This window comes from Protopterus annectens, chromosome 7.part0 (genome assembly GCF_019279795.1).
Source record: "Protopterus annectens isolate FY-2018-M chromosome 7.part0, PAN1.0, whole genome shotgun sequence".
NCBI classification, from domain to species: Eukaryota; Metazoa; Chordata; order Ceratodontiformes; family Protopteridae; genus Protopterus; species Protopterus annectens.
Genome location: NC_056739.1, coordinates 1659011563 through 1659024762, shown reverse-complemented (window position 1 = coordinate 1659024762; position 13200 = coordinate 1659011563).

Below are 13200 nucleotides of genomic sequence, written 5' to 3'. Positions count from 1 at the left end.
TGGAAAGGAGTTACCATGATACTGACATTGATAAGACTATTTCCAATGCTTGGCAAATGAGACATACCAGATGTAGACCATACTTTCAATCAACTAGGAATGATTCTGCTGATAACAATGTCATTCCGACTAGTAATGATTTTAGAGTTGTGTTCCAATTTGCTAGTAACATTAACCAATACACTGATGTTATTAGGAGACATTGGCATCTGCAACAAGAGGTCCCTAACCTTAATGCCACAATTGCAAATACTCCACGCTTTAGCTTTAGGAACAATAGGTCACTTAAACAGTATCTTTGCAACAGTGAACCACGCAACACTACATGCATTTCCACCCATCACGGCACTTTTCCATGTAGATCATGTAGTGCATGCCCATATATCTGCAGTAAAAACATATATATTTATCCAACCAGACATTTTGAACTACATTCCAACACTTATTCAGATTGCAAGACCACTGACGTCATTTACTTTTGTTTTTGCCAGCAATGTCCTGCCTTCTACATTGGCAAAACTAATAGGCTTTTTAAAGACAGAATTTTAGAACATATCCGTGACATTAGGATAAATAAGCAAACAATGCACTTGCTAATCATGTTATGTGCACATATTCTTCTCATTCCTTCAAATTCTTTGTCTTGCAACACCATTCCATTCTTGAAAGCTAGACGCCTTAAACATTGACAGTTTTTATTGTTCATTTTTATTTTATTGTTACTTTTATTATATTACATTTTATGCATATGCAAATGTATTTTATGCAGTGTTTATTCAGCATTTTATATCTTAGTCATACCATTACTATGCTCATGTTGTAACTGTCTCTTTAAATAAGTTTTGGTGTATGACATCATTAATTCATGAGATAATTGTTTTTTTACCTATTTAAGCAGTGCTATTCACTTGATCTTTGTCTGATGAAGCAACTATTGTTGCAAAAGCTCTCACCTCTGTCTTTTACTTTTTGTTTTCATTAAACGTTATTGCGTGTTACCTTGGTGCATTGTGTTTACATTTTTACTTATGTTTTTGCACCTTGGTTTTACCTGCAGACGTTTCTTTTTTGTTTCTGTAAATGGGATGAAGCTTACCCCACATGGGGAATGAAGGTGCTTCATCTCTGTATAAAACACTTTATTTTTGCAGAGAGATGACTAGTCAGTCATTTATGACCAGCTAGCTATTTCAGCAAGGAGTCTGAACTCTGAGTTTTGTAGTCAAACCTATATAAATCCTATGTAATGATACCAAACTGAATAGATAGAACAAGTGACATACTGGATTGACATGAGATGTCAAATCAAAAACAAAAAGTAATATAAAGTTGTCCCATATGCAACTCATACTATAGGAACAATCCAAGGGAAGAAATAACACTATACCATGTTCCAGGTTATCAAGGGAATCAAGTAAGAAAATATGGCTAAATTAAACAGGCTATAAATTTAATATATGTGGATATTTTTTTTTCTAACTGCACTTTGAGAAACCACAAGTGCAAATGTTGCAAGTATATTTTTCAGACTATCTATATTCCCAAGGCAGTGGATACATAAAGCTGTCATATCTATAAATGGTCTATAAGACAAACATAAGAAATTCAGAAGATCTGTAAGGTACAGGGAATTCAGACAAAAAGTCCAGTCCACCCTATCCACAGCTGAATTTGAGGCTGTAGTGAGTGAAATATATAAGAAAGAGCAATGAGAAAAGTGCAATGGCTACACCATTAATGTTAACAAAACAGAAATTATGATTTTCAGAACTCCAAGAAAATTACCTAAGACAACCCACTTGGATAAATCAATAAAGCTTGACCAACAAAATAAATACCTATGACTACGTCTTGACCCCCCCCCCCTCTCATATTCAAAAGTGACATAGAAAATAACTAACATTCATCTGAAAGCTACCTATATGATATCTAATCACCTCACACCCAAAGCTAGGAGAGTCATAGCAAAAGGCATTCTTATACACAGAAATAGAAAATGCCTTTGCAATTATCTATCTCTGTTACACAGCTAATACTGAACATTTACCATCCTTTAAGGAATATACAGATTCATAAATAATTGCCCCCATTTAAAACCCCACTACTTTATTTTACAAAAAGAAAACTGCCTACCCATCTTCACTATCACAATACTTCTTTCCACTCTTACATTAAAAACCTTATATCAATGATTTGTCCCTTTCTCAAAAACATGCTAATAATTAAAATCTCCTGTTACTCTCTCTGCAGTCATAAACGTTAATACCTTTCCTCCCCAAAACCACAAATTCAGTCTTGCAACCTGTGAAAAGAAATATTCTTAAACATATTTTCCTCAAATTGGAAGCATCTCACCATAAAAATTAAAGATATCTTTCAATAAAAGACATTTTTTAAAGAACTTCTTCAGGAATTAGAGGTGACAGTCAAATGTACATGATACACTGATAATGAATAACTTCACATTTCTTTATTCATTAATAATTGTTTCTATGAATATAATCTCTCTTTAAATATTAAAATAGATGAAACATTAAACGCTAGTCAACAAAACAACTGATCAAAATTTGTGGTCCACAATGGCTATGATAGTGTGGAAAAATATGTTATTTTTCCCAGTATTGTGTGATTGTGTGATCTCAGAGCTGGTATACTGGGGTGTGGGGCACAACTTCCCCTTATAAGAGTACAGAGAGCTTGTGCACTATAAAACCTTTTTTTTTTTAGTTTTATGTTCCAGTTTTATATATATATATATATATATATATATATATATATATATATATATATATATAGAGAGAGAGAGAGAGAGAGATAGACAGATGTTAAATAATTGAGACAAAACATCAACTCACATTTGCGGAAAAAAGGATCAGCATATCATATACACAACTATGTATGTCTCTCTCTCTCTACACACACACACACACACACACACACACACACACACACACACATATATATATATATATATATATATATATATATAGGTTACATCAAGTGTAACAAATAAACTAAACCCAATCCTTTGATTTCCTTTCAAAAAAGAATAGAGATCTTGTAAAAATTGTTTACTATCACTCAACAAAAAAAGAGTATTGTTCCAACACAGGCCTCAGTTGCTTCTCTGCATAAATAGAAATGGGTTCAGTAAGACAACCTTATCCTCTACAGTCAGTCTAAAAGGTGGAGCAAACCATATAGGTTAGGTACCAAGGGATTCTCCATTAGAAAATATTGAAATAAATCTTTTTGACAAAATATTTGTTCATACACATTCAGTTAAGGTTGTCACAATCCGTTCCTTCATGAATTTTATATTGTCCTTATCAATCACTCTATATGTATGGGAATCACTCAATATACTATTAATGGTGTTAAATTAGTACTCTATGTTCATCATTACCACTAATTCACCTTTATCAGCAGTCCTAATTAATATTGTTTGATCATTTTGTAAAGTAAATAAAGAAGTTCTTTCCTCAATGGTAAGGTTTTAAAAAACAGACTATATTGATCTACAGTGGATATAAAAAGTTTACACACCCCTGTTAAAATGCCAGGTTTTTGTTATATAAAAAAGAGGCCACATTAAATAATTTCAAAACTTTTCCCACCTTTAATGTGGCCTATAACCTGTACAATTCAATCAAAAAACAAACAAATCTGTTACGGGGAAAAAATATAAAAAATAAAAAACGTACAATACACTGGTTGCATAAGTGTGCACACTCTTAAACTAATACTGTGTTGTGTGTGCAAACCCTTAAACTAATACATTTTTGAAGCATCTTTTGATTTAATTACAGCATTCAGTCTTCTTGGGTACATACCTGCCATCAAAAGAGACTGTGATTAACCCCAAATAAAGTTCAGCTGTCCTAATAGGATTTTCCTGACATTTACTCAATTGCCTGCTACAGCAAAAGCTATGGTTCACAGAGAGCTTACAAAGCATCAAAGGGACCTCATTGTTGAAAGGTATAAGTCAGGAGAAGGGTACAAAAAAATGTCCACAGCATTGGATATCCCATGGAACACAGTGAAGACAGTCATCAAATGTGGAGAAAATATGGGACAACAGTGATGTTACAAAAAACTGGATGTCCCTCCAAAACTGATGAAAAGACAAGATAAAAACTGGTCAGGGAGGCTGACAAGAGACCTACAGCAACACTGAAAGAGCTGCAGGAATTTCTGGCAAGTACTGGTTGCATACTATATGTGACAACAATCTTCCGTATTCTCCATATGTCTGGACTATGGGGTAGGGTTGCAAGACAAAAGACCTCTCTTACACAGAAAAACATCCATGCCTGGCTAATATTTGCAAAACAATGCATCAAGTCTCCCCAAAAGCATGTGGGAAAATGTGTTATGGTCTGATGAGACCAAGGTTGAATGTTTTGGCCACAATTCCAAAAGGTACGTTTGGCGCAAAAACAAGACTTTGCATCACCAAAAGAACACCATCCCCATGGTGAAGCATGGTGGTGGCAGTATCATGCTTTGGGGTTGATGTTCTTCAGCTGGACCTGGGGCTTTAGTCAAGATGGAGGGGAATTATGAACAGTTCCATATACCAGTCACTTCAAATCTGTAGGCATCTGCTAGGAAGCTGAAGACGAAGAGGAATTTCACGTTTCAACATAACAATGACCCCAAGCAGACATCCAAATCAACAAAAGAATGGCTTCATCAGAAGAAAATAAAAGTTTTGGAATGGCACAGCCAGAGCCCAGACCTAAATCCAATAGAAAATCTATGGGGTGACCAGAAGAGGGCTGTGCACAAGAGATACCCTCGCAATCTGACAGATTTGGAGTGCTTTTGCTAGGAAGAGTGGGCAAATATTGCCAAGTCAAGATGCCCAATGCTGATAGAGTCCTACCCAAGAAGTCTGAATGCTGTAATTAAATCAAAAGGTACTTCAACAAAGTATTAGCTTAAGAGTGTGCACACACAACAAAGTATTAACTTAAGGGTGTGCACATTTATGCACCAGCGTATTGTACGTTTTTTTATTTTTTATATTTTTTCCCCTAGCAGACTTGTTTGTTTTTCAATTGAATTGTACAGATTATAGGTCACATTAAAGATGGGAAAAGTTTTGAAATGGTTTATTCTGGTCTCAGTTTTTTATATCACAAAAACCTGGCATTTTAACAGGTGTGTGTAAACTTTTTATATCCATCCATTGTATATATATATATATATATATATATATATATATATATATATATATATATGGTTCCCCTTCAGAAACCCAAAAATTCACTTACCTGACTTCCAAAACTCCGAGATGAAAAGGACGATGATAGCACAACACTGACATCCTGGAACACTGACTTTCCACTCCAGGTAAGTAACCGCTTGGCCATTCTATTGAACTTTGCCCCTTACCCACGTGGTAGTGCGATCTTGGAGTTGGTATATTTCGTTTGGGGAGATGTGGGTCTGCTTTCCTTTGGTTTTGCTTTTTTGTCAGGATGGCCAAGCGGTTACTTACCTCGAGTGGAAAGTCGATGTTCTGGGATCTCGGTGCTGTGAAGTTGTCGATCTTTTTGTATCAGCATTTTGGAAGTCGGGTAAGTGAGCATTCGGGTTTCTGAAGTAGACCCATATATATATATATATATATATATATATATATATATATATATATATATATATATATATATATATATATATATATATATATATATATATATATATACACACACATACGCATATATATATATATATATATATATATATATTTTTTTTTTTTTTTTCATAGATGCTAAAGACTAAGACTAGCTAAGTTTTCCCAAAAGAATAATGACATACTGTATCTGAATAGGACATTGAGGGCCAGGCATTTATAAGTTACCTCTGCTCATAAGGTACATGGATTCCCAGCCTGGTGTAAATTTCTTATTCCCCATCCACTGGTATAGGTTGTGCTTAGATTAGTTAATAGATGGACTCAGCTTCACATGGATGGGAGTCCTATTGGTACTGTATGACTTTTGAATATGCAGGAGATTCATAAGTGTGGTGTTTGGGGATGCCTTGTAAGCCAGGCATTGATCTCTCCTCATCAATCTATAGGAGACTGAGTAGAGGGAAAGAACTTTAAGGTGCTCTGCATAAGGCAGGTTTGCTATGCCAAGTATTCTTTTTGTAAGGAACCTCTGAGGTTGCTCTAGTTGCTGCATATGCCTGGTCAGATACATTCCAAAGGGAGCATTGTACTTTATGATTCAGCTGATGAGGGTAGAGTATAGTGGGATAATTACATCTTCGGACCTTGAAGCCATGCCCTTATTCATAAATTATGTAACATAAAAGGATTTCCTCATCACTGTGACCATGTGGTAGTCAATGGTAAGGTTACTGTCTACATGCATAAGCAGATTTCTGACCACTGGGATGACTCTTAGGGGTGTATTACCAAAATGGTAATTAGCAGGAATGGTTGACTTCCCAAAGGGTACAGTTATGCATTTCTTAGCATTGAGTTTAAGGCCATGGCTTTGGCACCATCTGCCTTTTTAAGGAATGCTAGTTTCTACATGGGTGTATGCAAACTATGCAAACTTAGTCAGTCATAAACGTCAGCATTTGCCTCCACTTCAGAGAAATAGATGCCAAAAATGAGTGAGCTCAGTACTGGGGAATTCGCTCATGACTGACCTCTTGGTGAAGGTGACCTCACATATTTTGACCTCCTGGGTCCTATCAGTTAGCCAGTTAGCTATCCAGTGGGTGATAAAACGATTTATACTTAGTTTAGAGAGCTTGTCTATAATGCCTCAGTGGGTATTGTATTACAAACCTTAACCAGATCGAGGTAAGCTGCACGCATGGTCTTGCCCTCATCCTTAGCTTTGATGACCCTCTCAGTGAAGTCCACCAAACTTAATAAGCTTGAGTTTCCTTTAACAAAGCTGAGTTGTGATGGGTCCAGAGTTTGCAGGTTACTTATGTCCTCATTTATCATGTCCATGATGACTTTTTCCATGGCATTACATATGAGGCTGGTTGTACTTAATGGCCTATATTACCCAGATCAATGGTTTCTACATTGAATGGCTATAGCAATATTCCATTTCTTATTCACAAAACCTGACTGTAGGCTCCAGTTGAAAAGTAATTCACGTGGACCAGCCTAGTTATATTTCATGATATTTGTAAGCATTCTGGGATGTTATCAGGGCCCATCAATGAAGTCTGTTTGGCCTTGGAAATTGTATTGAGCACCTGTTCCCAAGAAATGGTTGGGGGGATTGTGGTATGTAGTATTTCCTTTGAACTAATGCGGGGAAGTGGAGGTAGAAAGTAAAGCTGAATCTGTCAGTCAAAAGGTTGGCAACGGCCTCCGGTTCAATGTGAGTGATGCCATTTACAATAAGTTATGTGTATTGTGCTGTGGATTTCCCTTGCAGATATGGGTATAGCTGTAGAAAGCTTTGTGGTTGCCCTTTGCTTGAGAACTATTTTTTCTTCAAATTTAGCCTTTGAGGTATTAATTAACCCTCTTAGCTACCTATTGGGATTGGTCAGAGGGATTTTAGTATGTTAGGATCTGTTCCTCCTACGCTTAATCAAGATTTTTTTTTCTTTTGTTGTATAACTGATTGATGTTGTGATTCCACCAGGGTGACTTGTCTTTTGAGGTTTGTCTTATTTTTAGTACAAATAGGCACAGCTAGCTCTATACAGCTATCAATATGGCTGCACAGAGACTTTATATACAGCTAAGTACTGGGTTTGGGGTGCTTGGAATTTAGCCAAAGTGTCACTTAGTAGAGAGTGTTTAGCTTTGGAATAGTTCCTAAAGTTTTTTTGGTTTTGCTGGGTCCTCAATTTTAATTTTTATTTCAAGCAATACTGCCTTGTGGTCAGATCTGATGAGCAAGGATATTACATTGGGCGAATAACATCACTCCTCCATGTTTGTGAGTACAAGGTCAAGGATATTTATACCTTTGGTAGGAGAATGGACTAACTGTTCCAGGTTGTTGGCAGTAACAAAGTTTAGGAATTGCTGGGCTTGTGCATTAAAAGTGGTGTAGGACTCCCCAATCTATAGAGGGGTAGTTGAGATCCTCCGTGAAGATCATACTGAGTTGAACATTGAGGGACTTTAGTACATTGAGATAGGTAGTACGGGTTTCCGAGGACATGGAGGAGCAGCTATAGGTTTCAAGGATATGGTACAAGACCCTATTTATGGTGAATTGCACATGTAAGAGTTCCAGTGGGTCATGCAGTTGAACTAGTCTGGATGTGATGTTGTTTTAATATAGACAGTGACCCCTACACTTTTAGTTCCATCCTGTGCAGTAGTTGGTATAAAGGTGTGAAAGTCATTACAACCTTGCACTGCCAGGGTACTCTATGTGAATTTAAACCGTGTGTCCATTAGTACACAGATTGCAACACTTTCTAGGAAGAGGAAGGCTTGTTAAGACTTCTAGCACTGAGCAGTACCACCTTCAGATATTCCTTCATAGATTCAGTTAAGTTGGGAGGCTTACCAGTTTGGCATCACCCAAAAAAGGCACTAGGGGTAGGCAAGATCTTTGCCAGTATCTGAAAGCCTATAGAAGATAAGTGTAGACCATCCCTGGCAAAGCAGTGTGGTCTGTCAACCACATTCTCCCAGGCTGTGAAATTTTGTACCCCATTGGACTGACACCAGAAGCTAAGCCAGTTGTTAAAATCAATATTTTTTTTGGCAACATGGTGAAGGTCATATGCTGCTCAGTGCTAGGCTCATACCTGCCTGAAACACATAATCAGTGAGCTTGATTATGCCTCTCTTTATATAGTCAAGGGAGGTATGTCTCAGGTCATTATTAACCACATGGACTATGACAAAGTCATACTGGTATCTGTGGTTCAACTACCTGAGTGCCTATGTGACTAGAAGCATCCTAACCCCAGAATCAGTGTGACTCTCTTCTTACTCAGTCTGCTGAGTGCACATTGGTGTTCCTCACTAAAGAATCACCAATGACCATGAAATTTGATTGTGCACTGGTTTGACTGAAGAGATTAGCAGTAGAGGCTTTGGCTACATTGTTACTTTGTATAGCTGTGGATAGTGTTTTAGCAGACTGTTTACTTGATGGCTAAGGACCATGTTTTGATTGTGCTATACAGGAGTCTTAGTATTTTAAGAAGGTTACCTGTAATTGCCTCAGCCTAAGTAGTTTTATGTGTAGGGTCTTTACCCTCTGCAGTAGGTGTGGTGCAAGTGTCACTAACAACCTCTATAGGATTAGGTTTAGTTGTATTTGAGAGTTTTGCCTCCAGTGTTAAAGTGTATTTATACCTCTCGCATACTTTATCGGTTTTATTAAATGAAAGTAGTGTACATGATGGTATTACTACAATGCCTCAGAATACCCGTCTCAACCAGTCTGGCCATAGAGAGTGGGAAAATACATCTCCATAGCTGATGATCTACTAGGGAGGAGTGAGTGAAATTTAAATAGTGAATAGGTCGATAACACAAGTAACTTGATGATCAACACTCATTTAAGTGCAACTAGATACTCTAGTAGTTTAAAAATCTGTCTAGACAGTAAGGGTGTTTTAAGGGAAATTTACACTGTGAGAGACTGGCAGCTACACAGATTGCAAAGCAGAATTTCACTGTGATATAGGCATTTATAGAAATTACTGCTAGACACTGTTGCACGGAGTGCAGCAATTCTAACTAAAGACTGTGAAAAAGATCAGAAAGTTCAGATATTCAACACAGAAACATTCAATTAATGCAGCTGTGACAAAAACAATGTGAAAAACAAGAGGCACAGGGAACTAATCTAAGGGGGTGGCAAAAGCCAACACATTCTGGCTAGGCTTATAAATGCCTTCAGGCAGATAACCTAGTACCAACCTATGAACCTACAAACCTAAGTGCTGAAATAGTGGATATGTTAATGTAATGTATGTCTTAGCTTGCTTGTAGGCTATGAGCCGAACAATGTGCAACTATGACACTTAAAAAGCAGAGGAGATTTGATTAAAAAAGTACAAATAGCACCCTGGGTCATTCAAGAAAAAGCACAATCTTCTTTCTCTCACAAAATCTCAGGCCAGAAAAGGACTCAGGTCCCCTCTACTCTCACTAATGTGGAGCCAGGACTGTTCTAACTAAAGACTGTAAAAAAGATCAAAAAAGTGGAGATATTTAACACAGAAGCAGTCAGTTAATGCAACAAAAAAACAAGTGCTGAAGAAGTGGATATGGTAATGTAAGTCTTAGCTTTTGTACACTTTAGCAGAAACCAACAACACACTTCTTCTCATGTAGCATGGCTGCAAACATTGACAAATGCCTGAGGCACAGAGATTTAAATTTTAAATAAACTGGCACTCTAGTCAATCAAATAAAGGCATTATAAGACTTACACCAGCAATTCCAAGCTCAGAAGTGTGAAGGCTATCCTTTCCTGTCTTGGGAGTGTAAACTACAAACCTTCCTAATGTAAAATAACTAGTGTTGAACCCAAGTGCTTAAACCAGAGCAAAGATACTTAGAATCATTCTTCTTTTGGTTTGTCTTGGTTAGGGGTTGCCACAGCGGATCATCTGTCTGCTCATGATTGGCAGTGGAGTTTTACGGTGTTGAGTTGCCAGCCTGGTGCCCAAACTTCCACAGAAGGCACACACACGTACACACTCATACCTAGGGCCAATTTAGAGTGTCCAATCCACCTACTGCATGTCTTTGGGAGGAAACCGGAGCAATCCCATGCGACCACAGGCAGGGCATGCAGACTCTGCACAGAAAGTACCCCAGCCAAGAACTGAACCAGAGAACCTCTTGCTGTGAGGCAACAATGCTAACCGCTGCACCACCATGGCAGCGCCAGCAAAGACACTTAGAATGACAAACACAATCAGCCTTCAGAAACCAATTCCCAGCCCAGAATGATGGAGGTACCCTCTCCTCCCACAATAGTGTAGATCACAAACTGCCCTAATGTAAAAAAACTGGTTTTGTGACCAAGTCCTTAAACCAGAACAAAGGCACTTTTAGAATAGCAGACTCAATATACCTTTAACCAGCAATTCCCTTTCTAATATAAGATAACTAACATCAAAAACAGATGATCTGGACCACGAGGCTGATAAAAAAACAGTAGTTTAATAAAATGCAGTATTAAACTACTGTTTTTTTTATCAGCCTGGTGCTCTGGATCGTCTGTTGGAATTTGCTGTGAAACTGGACCTTAAGTGCAAAGTCTACATTTGTGTTTTTTGGCAATATAAGATAACTAGTTTGGAGCCTAAGTTCTTAAATCAGCACTAAGAGGCTTAGAATAAGAGTTACAATATAATCAGATTACTAATAAGTAATAATAAATGCAGCAGATTAAATAAAACTGAACACTTTAGGAAATGTGCAACAAAAGGTTAAATAAAGTAGGAATAAGCACAAATACAGTTAAAGCTGATAAATAAAGCCCATTTATTTATTTATTTATTTATTTATTTATTTATTTATTTATGTTAGTATGTAGGAAGGTAAGTTTAAGAGACTGGGGGGAGGCTTCCCAGCTGATGTCTTATTTCTCAGAAGAATGAGATGAGGAGATAAGACTGGGAGGAGTGTCCAAAGTCAGATTTATAGTAGGGACAGGCAACTCAAAAGCCACCAAGTTAAATGAAGTTCCTCCCGCTAATTAGCTGGATGTTATTAACTGTTTGCAAAATAATTATTTTCTAACTGACCCTAGCCAATACTTCTTAAAAACTAGAAAAAGAACAAAAAACTAAAGCAAAACAAAATGCAGTATAAGAGCAAAGATAAAAAATGGAAGAAACCAAATGTTAAATGAATAACCAAAATCAAATGCAGACATAGATCAGCAATACTTAGGCAGAGAACAGCAAGTCACACAGCACTACAGCTAAAGATGCCATAAAATACTTGTAATTAAATGAGGAATGCTATTTCTCAGCTCTTCCCACTAATTAGCTGGATTTTATTCACTGTCTGCAAAAGAATTATTTTCTAACTGACCCTAGCCAAGACCTTTTAAAACTGCAGAAGAAGAAAAAAAATGCAATATAAGAGTAAAGATAAAAAAAAAATGGAAGTGACCAAATCTTAAATGAATAACTCAATCCAAAGTTAAATGCAGACAGAGATCTGCAAATTTAGGCAGGGAGCAGCATGTCACATAGCACCACAGCTAAAGACGCTACACAATATATACATATAAGAATTTATAATGACTTTAATGTACTGGTTGATCTAATGAATTTTGGCTGTTACATAATTTGCCGTGGTGGTACAGTGTTAGCATTGTTGCCTTAAAGCAAGAGGTTCTCCTGTTCAATTCTCGGCTGGAGTGCCTTCTGTGTGGAGTCTGCATGTCCTCCCCGTGGTCGAGTGGCCTCTGAAAGACGTGTGAATGGGCATGCCTTCGCTGAAGGTTGGGGGTCGGGCTGGCAACTCGGTACCATAACAATCTACTGCCAATCATTAGTGGACCGGAGTTCTGCTGTGGCGACCCCTAACCGAGAAAAAGCCGAAAAGACAAACAAACATAATTTGCCCATCTGTGGCACTGACTAAAACACTAGCATTTCAGCATGCAAAAATCTGTGTATGGTGATATATCGCATAACACTTATATAGATATATCCATCTTTATCTATATCTATATTTATATCTATATCTATATATGAGTTTCTAATAAATTGCCAGCGAGTTTAATTGAAACACAAAACACAAAACATGGAACAAACTCATCTGAAATTACCATTAATCACCATGAAAATCACAGAAAAAAAGTAATTGTAAATGTAAATGAATAGGTTACGTTTGCAATTATCAAAAGAAAAAAAATACTTTTACATGGGGAGATTTGCCCCAACACACAACCCCCGAAATTAAGCATACTAACTCCAGGGTCACACAAACTTAAAGAAAATAGAAAAGTTGTGCAGTTATGTAACAGTCAATCTAATGAACTTTGACCTTTACATAATTTAACCAAATGTACCACTGGAGAAAAACACCAGCGTTTCAGCAAGTGATGAAATGTATGCAGTGATATATCACCTAACATTCATACATACATACATACGTGTGTATATATAGATGTATCTACTTCAAATAAATAAAAGGCCACTTACATGAAGACGAGTTTACTGAGATGACAACAACAAAATGTTACTTTACCTAAC